At 42.0% G+C, this 24,488-nt stretch overlaps 1 protein-coding gene across 5 annotated transcripts in view; it reads right to left on the minus strand.

The window, feature by feature from the left end:
• The window catches only part of ELMO1 (engulfment and cell motility 1), a 512,699-nt gene that overhangs the window by 119,227 nt on the left and 368,984 nt on the right, over positions 1-24,488 (minus strand). The window contains exon 1 of one of the 5 annotated variants that reach the window (XM_078059470.1): positions 10,328-10,742. The exons of the other annotated variants lie outside the window; for them this stretch is intronic. The gene's annotated coding sequence lies outside the window, so the exon portion shown is untranslated. Of the gene's footprint in view, positions 1-10,327; positions 10,743-24,488 lie in introns of those variants that run through there. 5 annotated transcript variants of the gene reach the window in all.

Genomic DNA, 24,488 nt, shown 5'->3' on the forward strand with positions numbered 1-24,488 from the left:
ACTCCCTTGAATCCCACCCTCTGTCCTATGCATATAGGGGGATGCGCTCTTTCATAAAAACCTGTATCCTAAGGGGTGTGGTATATAGATGCAATGAATATTATTAAGTCATAAAAAAAGGAGGAAATTCTTCCATTTATGATAACATGGATGGACCTTGAAGGCATTATGCTAAGTGAGATAAGTCAGAGAAAGCCAAATAGTGTATGATCTCACTTACATGTGGAATCTAAACAAGCAAACCACCACCAACAAAATACCAAACTCATAAAACAAGAGATCCGATGAGTGGTCACCAGAGGTGGAGGGTGAGGAGATGGGGAACTGGAGGAGTGCGGGAAAAAGGTACAAACTTCTGGTTATAAGTCAGTACTAGGGACATGATGTACAACACAATAACTACAGTTAGTACTGCTGTGTGGTGGAGAGGAAAGTTAAGAAAGTAGATCCTAAGCGTTCTCATCCAAGGAGAATTTTTTTTCCTTTTCTCTTTATTGTATCTATAGGAGAAGATGGATGTTAGCTGAACCCATTGTGGTCATCACTGCACATGTGTAAATCAAACCATCATGCTATACGCCTTAAGCTTACAGTGATGTATGTCAATCAGTTCTCAGTAAAACCAGGAAAAAACTGTATCTTGACAGACCACTGCATGTAGTAATTTTAAAGTAACAGCTACATTAAGAATAATAATTTAAAAGAAGACTTGGAAAATTCCATTAAAAGGACCTATGCATATGTAAAGTGCCTAGCACCTAGAGGGCACAATTCTTAGAACCACCAGGCAAGTGCTTCTGACATTGCTCCGGCCCCAAAGCCAGTGACTGGGAGTGAGCGTCTGCAACTACATCAGGGGTGGGAGAGAGAGACAGCGCCACACACCGTTGGTGCGATTGCTGTAGAGTTAACTACAGTGCTCGGAGGGCTAAGAGATTTTCCCAGCCCCTGCTACTCATGCCTCTCCCCAGGTGACATGGAATTGCAACAGCTCCCTATCACCATCGTTGTAAATTCTTTCTCCCTTGACAAGTCTAACAGTTCAGAAACCTTGGGTAAAGTGAACATTCTTTGTTTCCTCTATGTTTCATTTCTAGGCTGCTCTGCAAAAAGTAGGATAGTGGACAGCTCTTGAGTTTGCTGTTATGGTTCAGTTTTTCTTCATCGTTCATTTTCACCTCTGTGCCAGCATGGCCATATAAAGTAGCAGACTGAGGGGAACAAAGGCAAATATCAAAGGCAGTTATCGGTCAGTTTGTTTTTATCAATTACTTTCAAGTTGTTTTGAAAGAACTCTTACAAGAGCCCAACTTTTAAAAAGTGGATCTTTATCCTTTATGTAAATGGGCAGGAAAATGAATACATAAGTGAATATACAAATGATTTAGTGAATATAGTTGACCCCTGAACAATGTGAGGGTTAGATGCACCAACACAGTTGGAAAGCTGCATATAATTTTGACCCCTCCAATACTTAACTACTAATAGCCTACCATTGATCAGAAGTCTTACCGATAACATAGTCAGTTAACACATACTTCGTATGTTATGTGTATTATAAACTGTATCCTTACAATAAGTAAGCTGGAGAAAAGAAAATGTCATTAAGAAAATCATAAAGAAGAGAAAATACATTTACAGTACTGTACTGTAAAAAATCCACCTGTAAGTGGATTCAAACCTGTGTTCTTCAAAGGTCAACTTATATAAATAATTGGTTTGTTGGGAATTTTGTTATTGTAGCCTCTCAATTCTGGACAACTTTGAGGCTAATGATTGCATGAAAAATAAACTTCCATGCAGGTTAATCCATAGACGTTCACGGATTATTTATGTTCACAGATAATACCAAGGTCTAGAAATGATACAGAGCAGGCATTCAGCAAATACTGGTTGTTAACTGAATTGAGAGCAAGGAGATGTAAACATTGTCCCTTGTTAACGGACATATTAGCAAGTCAATTAATTCCTCTGAGCCTCACTTTCTTCACCTGTAATAAGGTAACTGCACATTGCAACCCTTCCCTCCCACCCAAGGGCCCACTGAGCCCAGATGAGGGCCCTATGCAGCCTCCACGACAGCACCCAAGTTGTCACCAGATAGAATCTATTTGCCATCCCAGGACTCAGGATTCTTTAAGATCCAGGATGTGATGGGTTTATAGTAAATAGAAAACCAGACATAACAAAGGAAGACATCACCAATTCTCCTTTCTGGACAGAATACATAATTCAGGGGTGTAAAGTACATGGCTAGGGGGGATGGGGGAGAGAAGAAAGCTACCAAGAAATGCCTGGCAACCTTCATATGGAAGAACAAAAAATATGTATGTTTTCCAAAGCTTTATTATGTCTTCATGAAGAAGACAGAGTTGGGGCAGGATGACTAAAACTTGGCAATCCAGAAAGATTTATGGGCTATATGCAGAGACCAAAACATCTTTGACTTAACAAATGTAAAGGCCACCAATTATTTGTGACGGGTCACAGCTTTCCTGAATGCCACAAGGCATCTGCCAAGAAGCACAATATCGTTTGATGTTGATGGGCTTCCAAAATCAGGAAAGCATACATCACTATCCTGGAGCTTCTGGGACTCACGCTCCAAAAACATGTTTCCAGTGATTCTTTCTCTATAAACAAGGCTGAGCTGTTAAGAGATATTAGATTTGAAGTAATAATAGTAATACTTTATATATTACCTTATGTACAATCCACAGAGCACATGGGATATGTTAATTCGTTTATTCTCTGAACATTTCTATGTATTTGAGAGGATAGATATTATCTATATCTTGTACATGAGAAAAAAAGATACTAAAGATTGGAGAGGCTATATGGCAAGACCTAGATCTTACTAGTGGCTAAGCCGGGACTTCACCCCAGGCTCTTTGTTCTAAGGGCAGTGTCCTTTTCTCTCTGGGTGGCCTCTGGTGCTAGCAGGGCAGGGGTGGCCTAAATGAGGATTTAGGATAGTGATCTGAGAGCAGACAGCATGTGCCCTCCTAGCACTCTAGCTGTCCAATTACAGAAACTTCCACAGCCAGAGCTGAGCTAAACGTTCTCCAAGATACCAAAAAAAAAAAAAAAAAAAAAAGGCTTCTACCTAAGGAATGTAATCATACTATTTTCTCCTTGCACAGTGCATTATGGTGTACTCATCTCTTACACAGACACCATAATTTAATTTTCATTCACCAACAGCCTTGTGAGAAATGCATCTTTACTTCCATTTTTACAGATGAGGGAACGAAGGTTCAGAGGGGTTAAGTAGTCATCTACCTAGTCCTCAAGAAATTTTAAGGACAGAGGGATCTCCCATCAAGTGGTCTTTGCAAAGCTTCTTGGGTCTACTTTGCAGAGATGTTTGAGCCTGGCTTATGGAACCCAGAGTTGGGGCTTTTGTCCATTGACCCCCTCTGTTCTCTAAAGCTGTAAGTGTAGGTAATAGGAAGAGTGCCAGTGGACCGTACCAGTATAGCATCCCCAGAGCCCCAGCCTTGGATTGAACCCTTAACATTAAGTAGTCTAGGTCGATGCTCAGTACCAGCGTGGGTGGCTTTCAGACCAGTTCCTGCTTTGATATCATTCTCTACAGATGATAAAACTTCTATAATGCATATTTCACATTGCTGGACCATTAGACATGAGTGAGCTCCATCTCAGCTGCTAGGACCTGTGGCCTGGCTGGCTCTACTTAGAAATGATTTGCCCAACGGTCCAGCCTGTCAGTATGGGCTGCCAGTATGAAGGCCTGACTTCCATTAGCTGATGGGTGCTTCATTCCAACCAGGCAAATGGATGTTAGAACTGCCCCAGATGCTATCTCAAATGTTCAGCTATAAAAATTCCAACCAAGTCAGAATGAAACTTTATTTCATTATGCTTCCAGGTCTGGGAATGATGCCAGTGAACTGCTCTCCTTGACAGGTCTCTCATCACTTATAGCTCAGAGGAAAGGAAAAGTGAGCTCCCAAAGTGCCAGGCTGCAGCCCTCCTTGTCAGATGGCAACACCTCCACGGAACAGCTGAGCAAGAAGATGAGTAAAGAACTGACGTTCCCTTATCCCTGAAACCCTGCATACAGATGATAATTCCCTGTGTGTTCCTTTTCAAAGTCTTGCACAATGCACAGAGCTGAGAAAAAGACATAGGAGAGGGATGAAAAATCAGTTTCAGCTGTAAGCCAGTTCTGACTGCTTGGTAGTGGCTGAATGAGTGCTGTGTTAAGAGGGATTCTGAGGCTCCATCTGGGTACAGTGGGACAGATTGCTATGATCAATGCAGTATGGGCCCTAGAGAATAAATTGTTTGGAAGCTTGACCTGGGAAATCACCAAGTCTAAACTTCTCTCTCACCCATGTGTAGGTGCTGTGGAGCATAAATGTTAAATGATTTACAAAATTCAGTTGCTAAACTATAGACAATAATTCAAGACCTCAGGTTCTAGATTACTGCTCTGTCATCTACACAACTACATTTCTAGACCTGGATTTCTAGAATATCATAGATTGTTTGAAATTAGCTAGCAAATTAGTGGACTTCAAAATCCTGTGGCAATTCAAAGACAATTATCGTGATGCCAGTTTCACTTACGTAATAAACAGCTATTTCCCCATGTCTCTGTACTCACTGAAATCCCACCGCACTTCCTTCCACTCATGATAGTCTTTGGTGTAGCCAAACAGCAGATTCACAGAGCAAGTCATCTCGCTCTTAGATTCAACCCCGCCTATGGTTTAATCTACTTGGTCTGCCAGTGTTGCCTCAGTAAAGATGATAAAATCCTGCCATGAAAAGAAAGAAGGTGCTAAGGGGCCACACAACTTGCTCCAACAAATGTTTGTTGAATGCTTAAGTGCACAAGGCCTGCTCCTTGGAAATTCTGTCCAATGCTCAGGAAATGGGTATAGCTGGACCAGAAGGCATCCCTGATATTAGGGATGGTATTGAACTGTATGGATTTTTTTCTCCCTTTTACAATGTTTGTGAGATTTCTAAAAGACCTCTTTATTAACCAAAGGTTTGAGCAGACCAAACGTAGACTGCGTTTTATCCTTCTACTTGCAGATCTGGCTGCAATTGTCAATGTCAGGACATCTCTAGGAGGCTGGGACCGGATGCTTGTAAGAAGGCTTTGCAGCATGATTTTGATCTAGCTTCCTGAAAAAGTTGATTACATTTTCATAATTGGCTTTACATTAAAAAAACACAAAACCTTGGGGGAGTGGATAAATAAAATAACATATGATGTTGAAGGTAAGGATTTTAAGACCAAATTAACTGTAAGAACTACTTAGTCAATATTTCCTAGCTAAACAAAATTTGCAGTGTTGAATAAGATAGCAATTAAATCATCCCTCAGCCTCAATTTATACTTGTTTTCATAAAGAATTATCTGTTTGCAGCAGAGTTACCCTCTCAATCAAGGTTTGCTTAGCTTATTATTTAAACTAAACTCATGTGTCCTGAACATACTGAGTTGAAGGAGGTGGCCCAACTTGTGTTGAGGGTTGGGGCCACAATAACTGGGGACAGAAAAATGCCACAGGTGGTGAATGTTGACTTCCTGCAACAGGAAAGGGCACACCTTTTAATTCCCCCATGCCAAACAGAGTAAAGGAAAAACGAAGATTTTGCTACATGTTGAGTGTTCCATGTACAATGGTTAAGGGCAAAAGTAACCAAGTTTGTGAATACTAAAGTTCTGTTTCTCTCTCTGTTGCCAGGGCAAGACTTCTAGGTACTTCATGGAGGTAGAAGAGAGGAAGGTGCCATGGCATGATGATGAGGTAGAAGTCACTGGCCTGGTGTATCAGGAGAGCTCTTTAGAGCTCATCACTGTGCTGCCTAGTAGACTAGTCACTAACCACATGTGGCTATGGAAACCTTGAAATATGTAGCTAGTATGACTGCACAAGTGAGTTACAAATTTTATTTAACTTTAGCTAATTTATATTTAAAAATTGATACTTCAGTTACTGAAAAACTTTCATGTATGTTTGGAACAAGCTGGGCACGTGAGTCTACCTTTTTAACTTAGAAATTTTACGAAATCTAAAAAACAGATTTCCTGTGAAAATTCAGTATCCAAATTGAGTTGTGCAGTCAGTGTAAATTACATGTTGGATTTCAAAGACTTAACATAAAAAACTGAATATAAATATTTTTGTTAATAATTTTGTAGTTGTATGTTGAAATATTTTGGGCATAGTGGGTTAAATACATATATTATTGAAATTTATAGACCTGATTTTTTTTTTTTACTTTTTAAATGTGATTACTAAAAAAATTGAAATTACATACATAACTTGCATTATATTTCCACTAGACAGTTTTGGTCTAGAAAGAGATCTGCCATATTATCCCTGTAGGACATTATTTTTTGAATAGCTATTGAAATTGTCTTTTACACATTCACATACCTAGTGTAATAGTAGAAAGTGCATAGTATTAGGCATGCATAGCAAATAACCCATGTTTTTAAAACCTGCTACTGAGACCCCTACAGATTCTTTTTCCATCTAGCAATGCAATCTTGCTTATATGCTCTGGTCTGCTATTTCTTTGTATGTCAAACTGGAAATTTCAAGGACATCAGTAGTTTTTCTTCTTCCATCTAGTGTCCTAACTCCTTCCCCTCGATTTTCCATTAGGAAGTCTTCAGTGGGAATGGCAGTTTATAAAACAGATAGAAATGGAGATGCTCTGAAGTGGGAGTGGAGAACTCAGCCCTCTGACCCCGCTCCACATTGCCCCAGTCCCATCAACACCCCCAACTCTGAGCGACATGGTTTGAAAACTGTGTCACATTCAATGATTTTCAGGTCTAATCTTCTGAGTCTTCAGCTTCTCCATCAATGTGTGTCCTCTACCATTACCTGGAATCTCTTTCTGAGCTGGGCCTATTCATAGGGTCTTCAGAAAGCATGGTAGACTTGGTGATTCCCACATCCACTGAGGGTCACGCACACCCCCAAACCAGCTACACTGTTGTTCCTGGCCCTTCACGACCCTCACTGTTACTACAGCAATTGCAAATCATTCCTGGCAAATGCGAGCAAAGGGCAGCCATGAACCTGATGACCTTTCACCTCTCACAGATGTCCCAGGAGGAGCGGGTCTCATACAGAAACTGACCTACTTCATATCAGTCAAAGAAACACTCCTCGGAATGAGGTGGCATATCACACAATAACACAAGGGGATAAACAAATGGGGCATTTTGGTAACGAGGTTTTACTTAACTCCAACATCTTTTCCTAAATGACGTTGTGAAGAATTCACCCAACTACCCTACAATGCCTTTCCAATTTGACTAATTATCGCAATGATTGTTGAATTCAATTCCCCGTGGCCTGGTTCCACTAGACAGACTGATAGCTGAGGAGACCTCCGTCCCCTGTCCATTCACACTCCTTCCATCCATGGATGCAGCAAACAAGTAAAGCAACGTGTGTGAAAACACAAACCACTTGCCACATCCTAGCTTGGTAAACATGGGCAAGTTTCTTAATATTTTGGTGACTCAATTTCTTCATCTAGAAAATAGGTATTAAAAATCATCCTGTTGGGGCTGTTTTAAAGCTTTAGGGAGTTATTATTTCTACATACATTATATTGAACACTGCCTGCCACACTGGAAATGCTCAGGGCAGGTCAGATTTTCCCATTGTGACTGATTTCATTCCAACTGCTAGGAGAAATGAAGGAGTCTTATCATTCCAATTCTCAATGCTGAACTTCAGGGACTGGATTTAACATATTCATATTCACTGTGACCTACCAGGCAACTCTGACGGTCACGTGAAAATCTGAGGGAATTCATTTTTCTTTATCTTTACATTTAAGTTTCGAATATGTCCTACATCCCACAAATGCCATGAATAGGCAGTACTAAGAAGCCTCCTCCTTCAGGAGTGAACAGGTAGCTGTTCTGGTAGCTTGAAGGAGTATGTTCTCTTCAAGTCCTGTGACCCTAGTTTAACCAACACCTCAAGCTGAGAAGTGAGAAAACCACCATGGTTTAGAATTATTTCCAAGACTTCTTCATTCCAGCCTTCAGTGAGAACACACAGGACCTCATTCAGGTACTGAAGCCACCGCTTAGGTCAGAAGTCAACTGGCACAGGGCTGGGGCAGTATTTAGTGGGCCCTTTGCAAAAAGGAGATAAGAAACTTGAGGGTATAATAAATTCTTGGCTATTTACCCAGGACGGAGATCCTACATGACCCTGAAATGGGGGCTGTCATCAGAGTATTATGTGATCACGCATTCATGTATTTTCTTAGGGCCAGGGGAGAGTTTCAGAGCTTGCAAATTCTTAGACTTCCATGATCCAAAAATAGGTAACTACTCTTAATTTTTTTAAAAACATTTTCAGTGCTTCCATAAAAGGCTGTTTCTTCTCTCATTCTTGCCAACAGGTGTCCGTGCCTCACTCACGTCAGTGACGTGACTGGGGGAGAGAAGAGACCAAAAGAGGAGGGAGGGTCATTCAAATGAAATGACGTCACTTAATGCACATCCCCTAGAAACCAGACTTCCTCAAAATTGGGCATGTGTCAAGGTGTGCCTAGGAGTGAGACGTAATAGGGAGAGTTCCCATGCACGCCCTTGCCTCCAATCAGGTGGAATTCTCAATTTGGCACACCATTTTGAGCCTCTTGGGATCAGAGGACAGCCGACATTTCTAGAGGGGCCTTCAGCTAACATAACAGGTCACTGACCTGGTCAAGTGACCGGGTTCCCCTGTGCTGTGTACTGTCACCCACAGTGAGGAAACTTGGCCGTCTCTTTTCCCATGGCATCAGGTCAGAAGAGCAGGTCGGGTCTCTTCCAACCCCCCTCGCCCTGCTTTCGGGTCTTCTCCAGGCGAAACCATCCCAGCTCTTTTGTTTCTTTACCCGCTCGTCACAGATCCCATTCAGGACACAGCAAATTCCCTTCTACAGCCACATGAAGACCTACAACACTCTCTTCTGTCAAAAGGACATAGTTATAAAGGACTAGCTGGGAAGATTTCCCATGTTCAACTATTTCACGTGCATATATTTCTGAACCAGATGATAATGCTTTCCTCTCTCTTTCTCTCCGTTGTTTGCACCCAAGTGAACTGTAAACAGAAGACATGCAGTGTGCTGTCAGTGTTCCTGGCACACGAGATAGGGAATTACATTTTTAAAAAAAAGTAACAGTGATGAAGCCTCAAAACCAGCAGAGATGCTGGGGAGAGGTTCTTAGGCAGAGATGGAAGCCCCAAGTTCAGCCCCCGCTCTCTGCACCCACGCCAGAAGCAATGCTTCTCCTCTCCATGTTCAGAAAGATTATAGTTCCTCTGGAATCCTACCCTGTGCTTGAGTTCTGTCTTTCCATATATATTTTTAAGTTTGCAGCTAGAAGGGTCTCTAAAGGCAAAGAGTTTTTCCTTCCCCAATCTGCCTCTCCACTGCCTGTTTACAGCACTGCTTTCTTATTTTTTCCTGCTTCTACCCAAAGAAATCAAGAATTTCATCACCAGTGTCAGAAAATTAAACCCCAGGGAGCAAAGCAATAGCTCAGAGCAACCCTTCCCTGGCAAAGAGCCAATCCTTGAATATAACTTTGCAAACCCTGTCTGGCTTTCAGGGGTTGAAAAGGATGCAAAGCAGAGTCATTTTGAAGCTTGGTTTTTGGCAACTAAAATCTCTCTGCACTTCAACTCATCTTTGCAATTAATTTTTAAAAAGAAAGAGAACATATTTTGCTTTAGAGACCAGGTTTCATGAAAGAAGTCAGGGGCATGACCTAGCTCGGTTGCACACTTCCCAAGCCAAGATCAGCAGTGCATGCAGAAGAGATGCCTCCTTCTGTGCTTGGGGGGCTGAAGAAGTGTTTGACAGACCATTGTAATAACATTTCTCTTCACAATGCAAACACCAGCAACCCAGTCAAGCTGCTTACCGTTCAGCTCTGTGCCTGCACCTTTCTCCCTCTTCCCAGCAATGCACAGGGCTGACTCTTATTAATTTAGCTTTAAAAGCATCTTCTTTTGAAATGGATCTATACCCAGGCAGATAAAGCAAAACTCCACTCCTCATACTCATCCTAACTAGACAAACCAATATTCCAGCATAATACACAGTCAACTACAAATCCGATCCTACCCAAGCAATACAAGCAGGCTTTGGAATACAGAAGCTCACACAGCACAGAACCCCAGAATGCCTGTTCTTCCATGTGCTTGTTCCAATTCATAGTTTTCTCGGCAGACAATAGGACAAAGCTGCATTTTAGCTCTGGCTGCTAATACCGGCGGACAGATGTGTAAGACTGAGGTTTACTCACCAAGCTCCCGTAAGTCCATCTTTCCCAACTACAAATACTGCTGCTAAGCTGCTGCCGCCACCAAATGACTTAGAGTCGTTCCCCAGAAGAACAATGTGCTGGAATACCAGACGGTTCCTGAATAAGCTTGTTCACGAAATAGGTTTCCAGTTGAGCCATGTGAATGGAGACCTGCCGCACACCTTTGAATGGTACACACTTCAAGTCCAGAAGAATAAGCATGTAGCTTTGCTTATGTTTATGGAGCTCGAGCCCAGGGGTGCTCCGATTGGCAGGAATCGCAGAAAGATCAGCCAATCAAAGGGAACCTCCATTTCAGGGAAACTCCTGCTCATTTATTTAGCATCTTCAGAGATCATCGGCTTTTCTAGGAAGAGCTTTTCTCTTATAGTATCACAAGAGAAAAATAATAACTTCACTTCAATTGTGGTGCCCTATGCTCTTTCATCAATAAACACAGAGCTCCTCTTCTTGGTGTTCCTCAATACCTCCACTTTTCTTATAAAGAACTTAAAAAAAAAAGAAAGAAAAAAAGGAAGAAAGAGAAAAAGAAAGAGCTGGTGATGGGCTAGAGATAGTTCATATTCATCAGCCTCCACCTTGTTGGGAGAAAGGAAGGGGGGGAGCGCCTGGGCTCGATAATTACTGATTCTGTTGCCATGGAAACAGACTGGCTGCAGCGAGTTGGATTCGTGTAGAACATCTGCTGCCAGACCCATAATCAACTGCAATCTCATCTCCCCCCCCTACTTTTATTTGATTGTGAGTTTGCTTTCTCTCTTCTTCTCTTCCCATGCAGTTTCTGCCCAGAAATGACATGTAACTGCCTTACTTTGTACACATAGCACACACGCACCAGAGGTGCTCACATGCCCAGAGATGCGTGCAGGCGTGCATCCCAGCAGGACTATACGGAAGGATCTACACTCGGATTCCTATCCAGAATGTAAACAAGCATAAACACTGCGCCTCCGCCCCTAGTGAAAATTTACTGTAAGTTAACCTCAAGGGTGAGTGGGGTATCTTTTAAGATATTTGTCACCTAATAGCCCTGAAATCCCCCAAAGAAAAGTTTGCAATGGCATTTCGCAGAGGGCAATGTGATGGTTCCTAGCAAACCTTTGTAATGAACCGATTGAACGGAGAAGCTTGTAGAAGATTTTTAAGCCCCAAATCTTTAGGCTCAGCTTCTTCTCCTATGCTAGCAGCATACAAGGCACCCTGAACACGGGGAGGGGGGTCTCCCTGGGGATGTCCTGAGTCCATCTACATCCCCCCGACTCCTCTCCTGTTTGCTCCAAATTCTCCTAGTTACAGGTACCAGAGTTAATGTCAGACTCTGGATGTGCTATCTTTCTCTACAACAGCAGGGGCCGCCACTGAGCAATGAACGGCTGCATGGCCAGGTCAGAGACAAGAGGGGACTCAGATGGTGGTAATCTCACCTTTGTGAAGCACACCTGCCTCACACCTGCTTTGTGCCTGTGGAAGCCTTCAGCTCTACAAAGACTGACTGAAGATGGCAAATGTCAAAGAAGGCTATGATTCTGGCTTAAGTTAGAGAGAAAGGAATTTTTCTGTCCCATTGTCATGAATATCAAGGAGAACCTTCTTTTTCCTGAAGGTCTCGGCAAGCCTGGTGCCCTCAAGCCATCGATGACACAGAGCAAGCTTCAGAGGGGGCTTTGCACAGCTCTGGCTCCTGAAGCCAAGGTGAACTATCCATCTACCACACCCCCACAGTTTCATAAACCACAGTAACTCTCGGCCTCCTTTATTCTGAAAGGACTCTCAGTCCGAACCCCATTCCTCTCGATCTCCAGGTGCTCAGCTCAGGCACAGTGGTCTTGATGTTGGATTTGTCCCTTCAAGAATCTGAATCCTGATTTTCCATTTTATCTCTTTTTGCCCCTGTGAGGTTGGATAGGAATTCTCACCTATGTTTGTCCTCTCTGGCACCCAAACCCAACTCTGGCCATCTTTCTTAGCTCTGTCCGGATGACCTCCACACTCCAGGATGGTGGATATCTCAGGTTTTTTCGACGGCCTTTCTGGAACATTTCTAATCTCTTCTGTCTACTCTCTTCTGCCATGAGGACACCTACCCCCTGCCCTCTCACACTCCTGAGACCATCCAAATCACCAGTGTCTTTATGCAGAAATGTGGCATTCCAACCTGGTCTTCCCTCAAGCAAAATTTAATCATTTGTTCCATAAATACATAGTGAGTGTTTATATGCCAAGCACTGTGCTAGTGACCAAACAAACTGGCATGGTTTTTGCCTTATGGCACAATGACTTGAGTGGAGGAGAAAAAAAAAAATATGAAAGCATAACTTTCATATGGGGTGTGAGAGCTATGTGCCATGAGCACAAATGAAAAGATTCAACTTACTAAGGTTAGGAAATGTATCTCAGAGGAAGTGATCCTTGAGCTAAGATCTACAGGACGAGTAAAAATTAATAAACTAGAAGTGAGGGGAACAGTGTCTCAGGCATAAGAAATAGCATATGCAAAGGGCCTGTCTAGATGCACACTGCCTAGGAGGGAGTGTGGTGTCTTTGAAAACTCAAAATAAGCCAAATGCAGCTGATTGCAGTGAGAATGACTGGAAGGATGGTGTGAGATGAGCTTGGACAGTAAGCAAAGGCTAGACCTGTAGGGTCCTAGAGACCACATTAAGGATGTTGGTTTTCATCCTATTAGCAATGACAAACCAATAAAGTACTCCATTAAATGATTCCCTGCCCCCCAAAACACTTACATAACTCAATATATGAATCTATTCCAAGGCATCTATAACTTGTTGGACTGGTCTAGCTAACATTTACTGGGCAATTAATAGTCCAGATAGCATTCCAGGCACTTTATATGAATTAACTGATTTAATTCTCACAAAAATGCTGTGAGGTATTACTATTATCCCTATTGTACCGAATGAGGAAACTGAGGCATGCGGAGGCTAAGTAACTTGACAAAGTTGACCAAGATACAATGTGGCAGAGCTGGGATTTGAACCAAGGGATTCTAGCTCCAGCTTCGTTAAGTGTGATCTACAGGGACCACCTGTGTCAGAATCACTGGGAGTTCTCCTCAAAATGAAGATTCCTGGGATCCTACTGCATCCTTCCTGAACCAGAACCAGAATCCCAGGGAATGGAGTCTAAGGACATTTCCTCAAGCTCTCCAGGGGATTTCTACACACACCAGAGTTTGAGAATCACTGCTAAGAGATGTTTGTGTAAAGGAAATGAATTCATTTTTAATGTATAAAATGGAGAAGACCTTTTTTTTTTTTTCGAGAATGGGGGGGTGGGGTGTCTCACTACTCTGAGCCATCCCAAAGGACACATCTACATCAGACCAAGGTCACCTTCCTTTGATTGACTACAAATTCTCGAGTTGAGGATGGGTACCATTGCAGAGTTTGGGGCTTGGTAGCTGCTAGGAGCAGGTATGTGAAGAAAGAACATGGGAGTTCTTAAAGACTAGATTCACCAGGTGGGTAGAGATGCTATCAGACCTGCCATCAATAAGACAGGTAGATCATGTAGTATGGTAGACATTATGAAATGTCATCAATTTTCTTCAGGTAATTTTTTCCTAGAAAATTCATTTTTAAGACAAAATTGCAAGGTAGACAGAGAATACTTTTTGTCCTTCAGTCTGTTCTACCCTCCTCATCTATTCAAAAGCTAGCAAGCAGGGCCTTTGGTTCACCAAGCTAGTCAAGGTGTTAATTCTGAAAAATACTGCTTCACCTACATTTCCACAGGGGTCACTTTATACCAAATAGCTACACGGTCTTTAGAGAAACTTCCAAAGAATTTTTCCATAGAATCTTGTCTAGTGGTTTTGTTAACTGAAATCACAGACTGTTAATTTGGCCATTACTGTGTATTCTTTCCTTTCTAGACTTGCAATGAAAAAGTCTATACAAGCCTCAGAGCTGCTGCTGAACCTCAAAAAGGGGAAACCTACATTTTATTGGTCTGATATCTGAACAAGCCCCCAAGAATTGGTACGAAGTATAATGGCCCTGCACTATAGAGGCTCAAAATGTATCATCAGTGCCATGTCATCAAGCTTCTGAACACATTCAGATTTATTATGTGCTGTCTATAGATAGAAGGGAATCACAACATCAACCTGGATGATAGGGGGAAAAATCACCCTGGGCATCTGAATAAAAATCAGAAGAAATCTCTTTCCACTTCACCCCCACATTACAGTCTGGATTCTCTGCTCTGTGCTGGGTAGGCACTGCTGGTACCATTTACCCTGCACTTTCTTGGGGGGCAGATTCAAGCTGGTTAAATTCTATTTCTTTCCATAAACATGATTTGGTGAATATATTATTACCAAATTTGATGTATAATTCATATACCTTTATATAAGTGCTTTTTATTTATTTTTTTAAGATTTTATTTATTTGACAGAGAGAGGCACAGCAAGAGAGGGAACACAAGCAGGGGAAGTGGGAGAGGGAGAAGCAGGCTTCCCGCGGAGCAGGGAGCCCGATACGGGGCTCGATCCCAGGACCTCAGGATCATGACCTGAGCCGAAGGCAGATGCTTAATGACTGAGCCACCCAGGCACATTTATAGTGCTTTTTAAAGCACTATATAAAAAAGCACTTTATAGTGCTTTTTAAATAAATTCACGAATCAAAAAAGAATTGTTAGGTGATATGTATTTTTGGATCAGAAAATAAAGTGACTATTGTAGAATGACTTCTAAACTAGCTGGCTAAATTTCCCTTAGTTTGCCTACTGGTCTTAACTAAAATGAACACCATTTACAATGAGCATTTAAAAAGGAGCTGAAGGGGATCCCATATACTGGGCTATGGAGAGGTGGCACTAATAGCAAATCCTTCCATTTTCCTGCTCCTGGTCTCAAACAGATTACTTCCATAATCTGGGCATCCATTTCATCAGGATGCGTGTTCATCACTGGCAAGGGATGTGATGGTAATGACTTCCATAGTTCATGACATGGTTACCTTGAACCCCATTTTTGTTTGGTCAATTGATTCTTAAGAAGGAGGTCATAAGGGTCAAATTGAGCCTCAAAAAAATTCTGGACATGTAGGGTATAGGGTATATATTGTAGAAGGCTTATCTCTAACTATATCTTAGCCTTCTCAAGGTATACTCCCTCCCCTGACCATATATGCAAACATGCATGCATGTGAGCACATGTGCAGACAAACACATGCACGTATACACACACACACACACACACAAACCACACACATACCTGACTTCACTTCCACCCTAAACAGAAACAGGCCCAGTAAAGCCCGAACCAGACCATATCTCCCAAGGATGTGCGGTCAGAGGTAGCGACTCTGCCCTAACAGGTCAGAAGTGTAATTACTACGGGCTCAGTTCAACTGTTATTTCATTCAAGAGACATATTTCTTTAGTGAGTTGGGCTTAACCCGTAGATAGTTACCTCTGTTTTTGTTTTTTTTAACATGGTGCATTTTAAAACCAAAACATATGCAAAACTTCAACTAAACATGGCCAGAATAATTTTACATATCTTTTTATCCCCAAGGGGAGATAATTATAACAATACTCCACAGAAAATCCCTATACCAAGGTAGATGCTCCTCATTTTTTCACCCTCATGGGGAGATGAGCATAAGTAGAACTTACCGAGTCTGCTGTAATATCACCCTATCTTTAGGTCCCAGGATGCTAAGCATTACCTAATACAGCCTTGACATCTGTGGGAGGATGGGAGAAATAACAGCAAATGTATATGCAGTGCTTACAAATGGGCCACTACCATTAAAGAAATGCCCATTCTCCAAAAAAGGAAGCTGAGACCCCCAAGGTTTAAGTAGTATGTCTATAGTCACCATCCAGTAAGGGTGAGACTCAGGATTCAGACTCGTGTCTGTGAAGTACCATAGCAGTCTATTACACCACTGCCTCTGCGCTCCCATAAGCAAGTTGTTTGGAGCAGGTGGGATATTCCAAAAGCATTCTAAGGCTGACTTACATTTTATAAATCATATTTATGAGACATTAATGTGAGTAGGTTTATTTCCCCTGGACTTTGCCATTTTTGAATTTCCCTTAAAAATGCCTAAAATATAAGCAAAACCTACAAACACCAAAATAAAAATCAGATCTACAAAATGCAAACACGTCTATAAATAAATATTTTCTTCTTTCCTCTTCCAGAGCTTGACTTCTGCTAGTTGACTATGATTTGCATTCATGGAGTTGGAGAGTCAAGGTTTGGAAGTCCTTGAGGTGTGATAAACTTGACCAGATGGAACAGGCTGACCTGAGAACGACATGGGGGCCAGAAGAGCAGGGCCCAATATGATGCATCTGTTATAATTCTGGAGTGCCTTCAAAGGAATAGTTGGTGAAATTCTGAAAGCTTATCATCTTGCCAGCTTGAATCTTCCAAATATACCATGGAAATGCATTCCAGAAATGCAGGCTGCTGAAAAATCATGCCAAAAGGAAAAATGAAAATGCCAAAATCCTTAACTTAGACTTGCCAAGCATGTCTACTGGCAATATGGTGGCAAAAAGCTACTGGGCCAAAGGTAGGATATTCTTTAGGTGACATAAAATGAGAAACAGCTTCTTCGCCATTAGGAAAAGGGAAGCTTTGGGGCTGTTATCACATTCTTCTCGGTTTTCAGCTCTCATGCATGAGTAAACCTTTCAATTCTGAAACACGTATCAATTTCACACACAAGTAATTCCACCTTTCGAGAAAAAAAAATAGTTTCTGATATTCTCAGTAAGAGAACCAATTTCACAGCAGTTGGTAGAGATTAAATCTGTGTTTTATCAAATAGTTAACATTTGATGCCTTTACTTTCTCTGCTCTTTCTGCTCACAGATTCGTGGATAATCTGTGGTCCTGGTCTCTTGTTACAACAGGGATTACATTGCAATAGAACAGGGTAAACCAGAGAGGAGGGGGAAGAATGGAGGGTTTGCTGTTAGCCAGAGGGAAACCAAGATCAAGAAGGTGAGTAGATGTAGTTCACCCAAGCAAGGAGGGAGGAAGAGAAGGTTCTAGACATGTAGGAAGTCAGTTCCCGGGGGTCATTTCTGAGACACGAAAGGGGACGGGCAGAGCAGAAGGAGTTTGACGGCTTGGAAGGAGGTCCAGTAGGTCTTTACAGGGCCAGATATGAAGCCACAAGGTGAGGACACCCCCCAGGACCAGGAGGATCACCATATGGAATTCTAGGGCGAGTCCTGTTTAAACCCAGTTATTTTTACTTCGTCCCATGGTAAAGAAATTGACATTGTCAGAAGCCAGTCACATCACAACGATGGGCTCAGAGTTTCCATGAATATCAGCAACAACCCAGCACCTCTCTAGGAAAACCCACTGGGAGTGCGCCTGCTCCTGGTGAACCAGCATTGCCACCACAAGGACAGGCCTGTTCTTCAACTCAGTTCTTCAAAACCATCAGTTTGTAAGAGCCAGACCACTTCAAACTGCTCTCTATTGTATTTCCAATTAAAGGAAGCTTTGAAATGTGAACCATAACGCTCTAGGCAAATGATAGTGACAGGTTATTCCCAACTCTCACAAAGAATGAGCCCTGAAACCTAATTTGTGTAGCAATTAAATTCACACAAAAATATAATTCTATTTTATTGTCAGTACTTGCCTGTATCTTTAAGCTAGCAACTGCAGGAAGGAGTTAATTTGATAATATAAATAAAAATTGGTCCCAAAGGACAATAACCAATCCATTTACATGCAAAAATGTTCCTCTTCCAAGTCATCCTAAGGCAAATATGAAACACGATTTCCAAAATGCATCGCCTACAATTCTCTTGACACAGTGACAGGCATGAGAATTGTAGAACAAATATTTCAAATAATCACACATGTTCAACCATGAGTAAGTGCTCTTGCTTATATTTTGGGGGAATCTATTGTGTGTGAGACATCTCAACTGTTCTGTGCATACACAGAAAAAGTATATTTCACCAAAAAAGTCCAGTTTGGAAGTAAGAAATTGGCCTCCATTCATTCAACCAATGTTTAGGAAGTGCCTATGATACAGGGCGTCTGGGTGGCTCAGTCAATTAAGCATCTGACTCCGGATTTCAGCTCAGGTCATGATCTCAGAGTCTTGAGATCAAGCCTGGGTCAGGACTCTGCGCTCACTGGGGAGTCTGCTTGAGATTCTCTCCCTCTCCCTTTGCCCTGCCCCCACTCTCACGTGCATGCTCTCTCTCTCAAATAAATAAATACATCTTTAAAAGAAAAAAAGGAAGTGACTATAATACACTTTCACATGTTGCCTCATGTTTCCTTCAAGTCTTGGGAACCTAAGAATGCAGCCTTAATATCTTGAAAATAATAAAGCACCACTTACTAAGTTTTCTCTTCATGCATTTCTTAAATTTCATGTTTTTTCCCCCAGGCAACTCTGTTCTGCTCACCTGGTAAGCTTCTATCCATATGTTCAAGCCCTCCTAAGGAAAGTCCTTCCTCTATGGAATTCCTTCCTTTGAGTTGCTTCCATATAACGCATGGGCTTGCGCTCTCCCACATGTCACGTTATTTCATAATTATCTCTTTCCAGAGCTTTCCTCACTGCTGTGAACTCCTGAGAGTCAGATTTATTAACACAACATCAGGAATACCATCTTTAGATGGCTCTGATACCTTAGTCCAAAATATAAAATCTTCTTGCAAACCTCTATACTTACAGAAGTTACAAAAGCCTTCTGAGCACTCCTCTGTCATTCTACCCAACATCATGGATAAAGTCAGGAGACGAGGATATCTGAAAACTTCTCAGTGACTCATTTCATGTGTCTCCCATTCCTCCCTCCTCCCACCCCTGCAATCCCCAGCCTGAGAGGGAAGAGCGGGTGCTGGAAAGCACTCCTGAAACCTCCCTTCTGGAAACTCATGTTTTCGGCAGTCCAGGTGCTGGGCCCAGCTCTGTCTGCTGTCTGGCTCCCTTTTTCAAGGATGTCACATCTGTTCAGAACTCCCTTCCAGTTAATGAGTCTTCCTCCAATGGAGTCTCAGAGGGCTTTTGATCTTTGTACCAATCAACTTCAGGATAAGGATGCAGGGACTGACCAAGCCAGTACCGCTGGCTTAAACTCACGCTTTATTTCAAGGAAGAATAAACAAAACTTTGCTTGAATTTATAACATGGGGTGTTGAGATCAAAGAATTTCCTCTAGACTAGAATCATTAATCATACCAGATTTGGAGCCTGGTGAGAGTTCTGTATCCCCGTATTTTAAAGTTGGTTTTAAAAACTATGACTGTAAGAACATACACGTTCAGTAGAGAAAATGTACAACATTAAAAACATAATAAAAGAGAAAAAATTGTAATTAATTACACCATGCAGAAGAAACCATTGTTAAAGAGATTTAAACCTTCTTAGTTTTTATTTTTACTTAGTTAAGACATAATTTTGCATTCTGCTCCCCCACATTTAGCATAATATAAAAAATGTTTTCTTTTATTTGGATACCATTCACAAATGTCATTTTGAATGACTGAAAAATTTAACATATCAATAAATGTGCCCCTAAATTAATTTATCATATCCTCTTTGCTGAAATGTGAGTTATTTCCCGAATTCTTGCTGCTATAAATAACAATGAAATGAACATCTATACGCATACCTTTCTTTTTCTCCCCAGAATGGCTATGATTCTAAATAGCCACATTGCACTGCATGACTTTATAAATGAAGTCATCAACTATTGGTGAATTTCCCAATAGCAGTTTGTCCCAACAGCTTTCTTAAAATTCTATTGAAATGTTTCAAGGTTTCTGCCAGCAGAGTGGTAGCAAGGGCCCCTTTGATGTCACTGTGGATGGCAAGTCTTCCTTTCCTTTTTATAGAAGGAGCTCCAGGGTCTTCTGCCCCACATAAACAAGGGAGGGGCAGATAGGGTGTGACTAACTTCATAAACAACTGGAGGCTGGGTCTCCCAGACTCAGCCACAGCCTGATTTGAGACGTGAATGTGTTTGCAAGCATCTCGGCCCCTGGTCTCTGTGCAGGAGACACATGCCAGCAGGAAAAATCAGTTGGCTTTTGTCAGGCAGTAAAATACCATCAAAATAAACTCTAGAAGTGTTTTTAAGCCACACAAACAAAATTCCACCCCCACCTTTTTTTTCTCTTCTGGAAAAGGCTTCATTTTTTTTTTTCCCTAGTGCTAAAAGAAATTATCACTCTGAAGAATCACTTCTTCTCCTATCATATCTTAGCCACACAATGCCCTTCACTCATGGACTGAATTTGTTCTATAGTTTGCAAAGTTTGTTCTAGAATGTACTTTTTCCTTTTAAGACATTATCAGTTTATTTAAAAAAAAAAGAAGCATTGTTAGCTTCTTTCTTTTTTCCATTAATGGCTGGATAAAAGATTCAGTCCAGGTCACATGTGTTGAGCACCTATGTAATTTTTTTGGTAAGTGCCCTGGGTGGAGGGGTGAGGAAGAATTTGTCCTTGTTCTGAGGAGTAAGGGGGAGAGAGTGTAGATAACTAAGGATAGTCTATGACCACGATTTTCAAGGGGTTTGTCTAGGATTCTGCAGTATGGCTTCAAAGCAGCCATGAGGTGGGACAAGGGGTGGCCAGGGACCCGTTTTAAGCAAGCTAATTTGCCAAAAGGAGGTTTCAAACTCAATGTATGGCTGAGTGTGTTAAGTGCTGCAAAGCAGGGGAAAAGAAAGTGTGCCTGAGAGGAAACAATTAAGTCCACCTCCATGGAAGAGCTCCACAGGGCCCATGAGCTGGGCATTGAGGGATGGGCTGAATTTCAACAAAAGGGTGAAGGGTCTTCCTTGCTGAGGGAACATGGGTAAGGACAGAGACTTGGAAGTACAAGGCATGCTCAGGGAGCCATCAATAGGATTAATTAGAGGTTAGTAGGGGTGTGTTGAAGAGTGCAATAGGCATTTTGTTTGGAAAAGTGGTTTGCAGTGGAATGTGGAGCTTTTATTATCATGCTGTAAGAAGAGGGAGGCTAAGATTTTTTTAGTGTGGTGTGGATGTATTATGAGAAGAATTATGTTCTATAAAGGTGTTTCTGGGGGCACCTGGGTGGCTCAGTCGGTTAAGCATCTGACTCTTGATTTCAGCTCAGGTCACGATTTCAGTGTCCTGGAATTGAGCCCTGGGTTGGACTGGCTCCACTTGCTCAATCTCTCTCTCAAATAAATCAATCTTAAAAAGGAAGGAAGGAAGAAAGGAAGGAAGGAAGGAAGGAAGGAAGGAAGGTGTTTCTGGTAGGGGAAAGAGAACTTCCAGGCGGGCCGAGTCTGGATTCAGGGAGAACCATTAAAGGGCAGACACAATCTGTGTAAGAGATGATGGTGTCGGGAAGCAGGGGCATAGCAGGAAAGCCAGATGGCCCCTTCTTATGCACTGGTGAATCCACAGGACGTGGGGACCCAGCAGGAGAGGAGAGGAAGCCAGGGATCTCTCCAAGGTTGCGAGTCTAAGGGATGAGGTGGAATGCCATGCCACTCCTAGAGTGGAAGGATGGTTGAAGATGGGAGACCGTGAGTGGAGAGGAGGTAGGAGAGAATCAAGAAGAAGGCTTGGGGAATGCATAAATGTAAGGGTCAGCGAGAGGTGGTGGCAGTGGCTCGGGAGCCGGGGAATGGCCTGGATCCCAGGAAGCACAGGTGGGCACACAAGCCGATGCTTCAGGGTGATGGAGCAGGAGGAGCATTGGGAAGAGACCTGACACTCGGGAGGTAAGTGCTGACCTAAATAAAGCGATTTCAGTGGGTGGACGTGGGTGAACATCAGACCACAGGGAGTGGAGGAGGTAGGCAAGTGGAGATGGCATTCTCTCTTGGAAAATTTGGCAGTGCAGGGAAGGAAAGAGATTGGATAAGAACTTGAAAGAGGAACGGGGGTGAAAAAAATTTTTTTTATGGATAGGAGAGATTTGGGTAGCTTTTTAGGTTGAAGAGACAAAATCGAGGGGGAGGAAGGGAGGATGCCAATAAGCATAAAAATGTAAGGGATAAAAGATTTATTTTTACAAATTTTTTGATGTCTATCTTTTTCATCAGAGCAGGGAGTCATAACAATGTGACTTCTTTCCAGTCTTAAATTAGAACAACTCAACAATTCCTCTTATTCTCCACTTGCCTCTTAGAAATCATGTCTTTTGTGGCTAAAGAGGTTTTTGAGTATTCAAGACACTTATTAGTGCATTTTAGAGGCATGTTTTTTTTCTTGAGCTTAGTTATATAGTTTAGTTACCTTTTAATTTTTTTCTAAAAATATCACTAGTAACTGGAACAACGATAATTATCTTATTTCTTCCTTTAATATATATAGTGTGTCATGTATCTATTTTGTGTGTGTGTTCATTTCCAAAGCCACAGGAAGATCGTGTTTAAGAAGGAGAGAACCAAGGGCTGCAAAGAAGGCAAACAAGACAGAGATTTTAAAATGTCCATCAGAAGTAATTCTTGACTTCATCAAAACCAATGGCTTCTGTGGCTAAAGAGGTTTTCAAGTATTGACAGTATAATTTAGTGCTTTTTAGAGTCCTGTGCCTCTTCTTCTGCTTAGTTGTATTTTTAGTGAGGGCCGAAGACAGGTTGCAGTGGGTTAATAAATTATTGGGAAATGAAAAGAAGAGGTGGCAAATAGAGGCAACTATGTGAGGAAATCTGGCTTGGGGTGAAGGCTGGATGGAAGATCAAGAAGGAGTTATTTATTTGTTTTTTCAAACACAGGACATGTGAGTACATTTATATGCTGGTAAGAAGATAGTATCCAAGAGGACGAGATTGATGATATAAGGACCAGACGGGATAAACTGATCAAGTGGTGTCCCAGAGTGGATGAGAGAGAGAATTCAAAGCCGCAGAAGGAAGAATCCTTCTTCCTGGGTGGGTGACCACCTCTGGGGTCACCAGGGACACCTTCGTCTAGAAAGGAGAGGGGTGGTGAGGGCAGATGTTGGAGAACAGCCCAGGGTCGTGTTGTCAGCTTGAGGGACAGCTGGACTAGAATCCATGCCTCCCCATACCTAGTCTGGAGCATTGTGCCATCATTTCTGTAACTTCCCCTCATGGAAATGGCCCACATGCTTTACATATACTAGGATAAACAATAAAGAATAATTTTCTAATTAAGACACAGGTCAAGAATTGGCCATTGCATATTATCAGCCTAATATCAACCTAATATTGGCTCATTTAACCCTCACCACATACATATGTATATTTACATTTATATTTATAAATATATATATATAAAGTTCCATATTTTACAGATGAAAAGGCTGAAAAACAGGGTAAGGATATTAATGTGCCCAAGGTCACCCAGCAAGGAAATAATGGAGCTAGGGTTTGAAGCCCACTCCTTGAGTCCAAGGTCAATGCTCTTGACTCGAAATCTATTGACTGAATGTACTGAATTTATTGACTGAACTTATTCTTTTTGGTGAATTTCCACACCCTTCTCTTGTTTCCTCAGGCGCAGGGGGCAGCTGGGGAGCAGGGAGGGGTGTGGAGTGACGGGTGGAGGTGGGGAGTTGAGGCTGAGGCTTTGTCTGTGGCAGCTTCGGTTCCCCATGATCATCCGACTCTATCCTAAAGTGTTTTATAACTTGAAAATCCAGTGAATACAAAATGCTCGTAAACTGCATCCAAAAACCATCAATATCTTTTACTCATAGCCTTATTTTTCTGGTATGTGCACAAGTGTATTCTTATCCATTTGAAAAAATTCAAAACCAACTCTACATCCTTGACGGACCAGGGTCTGCTGAGTTGAGGCTTGGGAACAAAAATCCAGGGTTGGGGGCACCTGGGTGGCTCAGTCGTTAAGCATCTGCCTTCGGTTCAGGTCATGATCCCAGGGTCCTGGGATCGAGCCCCGCATCAGGCTCCCTGCTCCGCGGGAAGCCTGCTTCTCCCTCTGCCACTCCCCCTGCTTGTGTTCCCTCTCTTGCTGTGTCTCTCTCTGTCAAATAAATAAATAAAATCTTTAAAAAAAGTTAAAAAAAAAAAAATCCAGGGTTGCCCGGTGCGCTGACCACAATAAAAGAGCCAAAGCAGCTTTTTCCAACAAACTCGGGGGCAAGAGCATCTCCATTTTATATGCACTTTTATAATGACAGACGCATTTTAATAGAAA

Source organism: Halichoerus grypus, chromosome 12 (genome assembly GCF_964656455.1).
Source record: "Halichoerus grypus chromosome 12, mHalGry1.hap1.1, whole genome shotgun sequence".
In the NCBI taxonomy this organism is placed as follows: Eukaryota; Metazoa; Chordata; class Mammalia; order Carnivora; family Phocidae; genus Halichoerus; species Halichoerus grypus.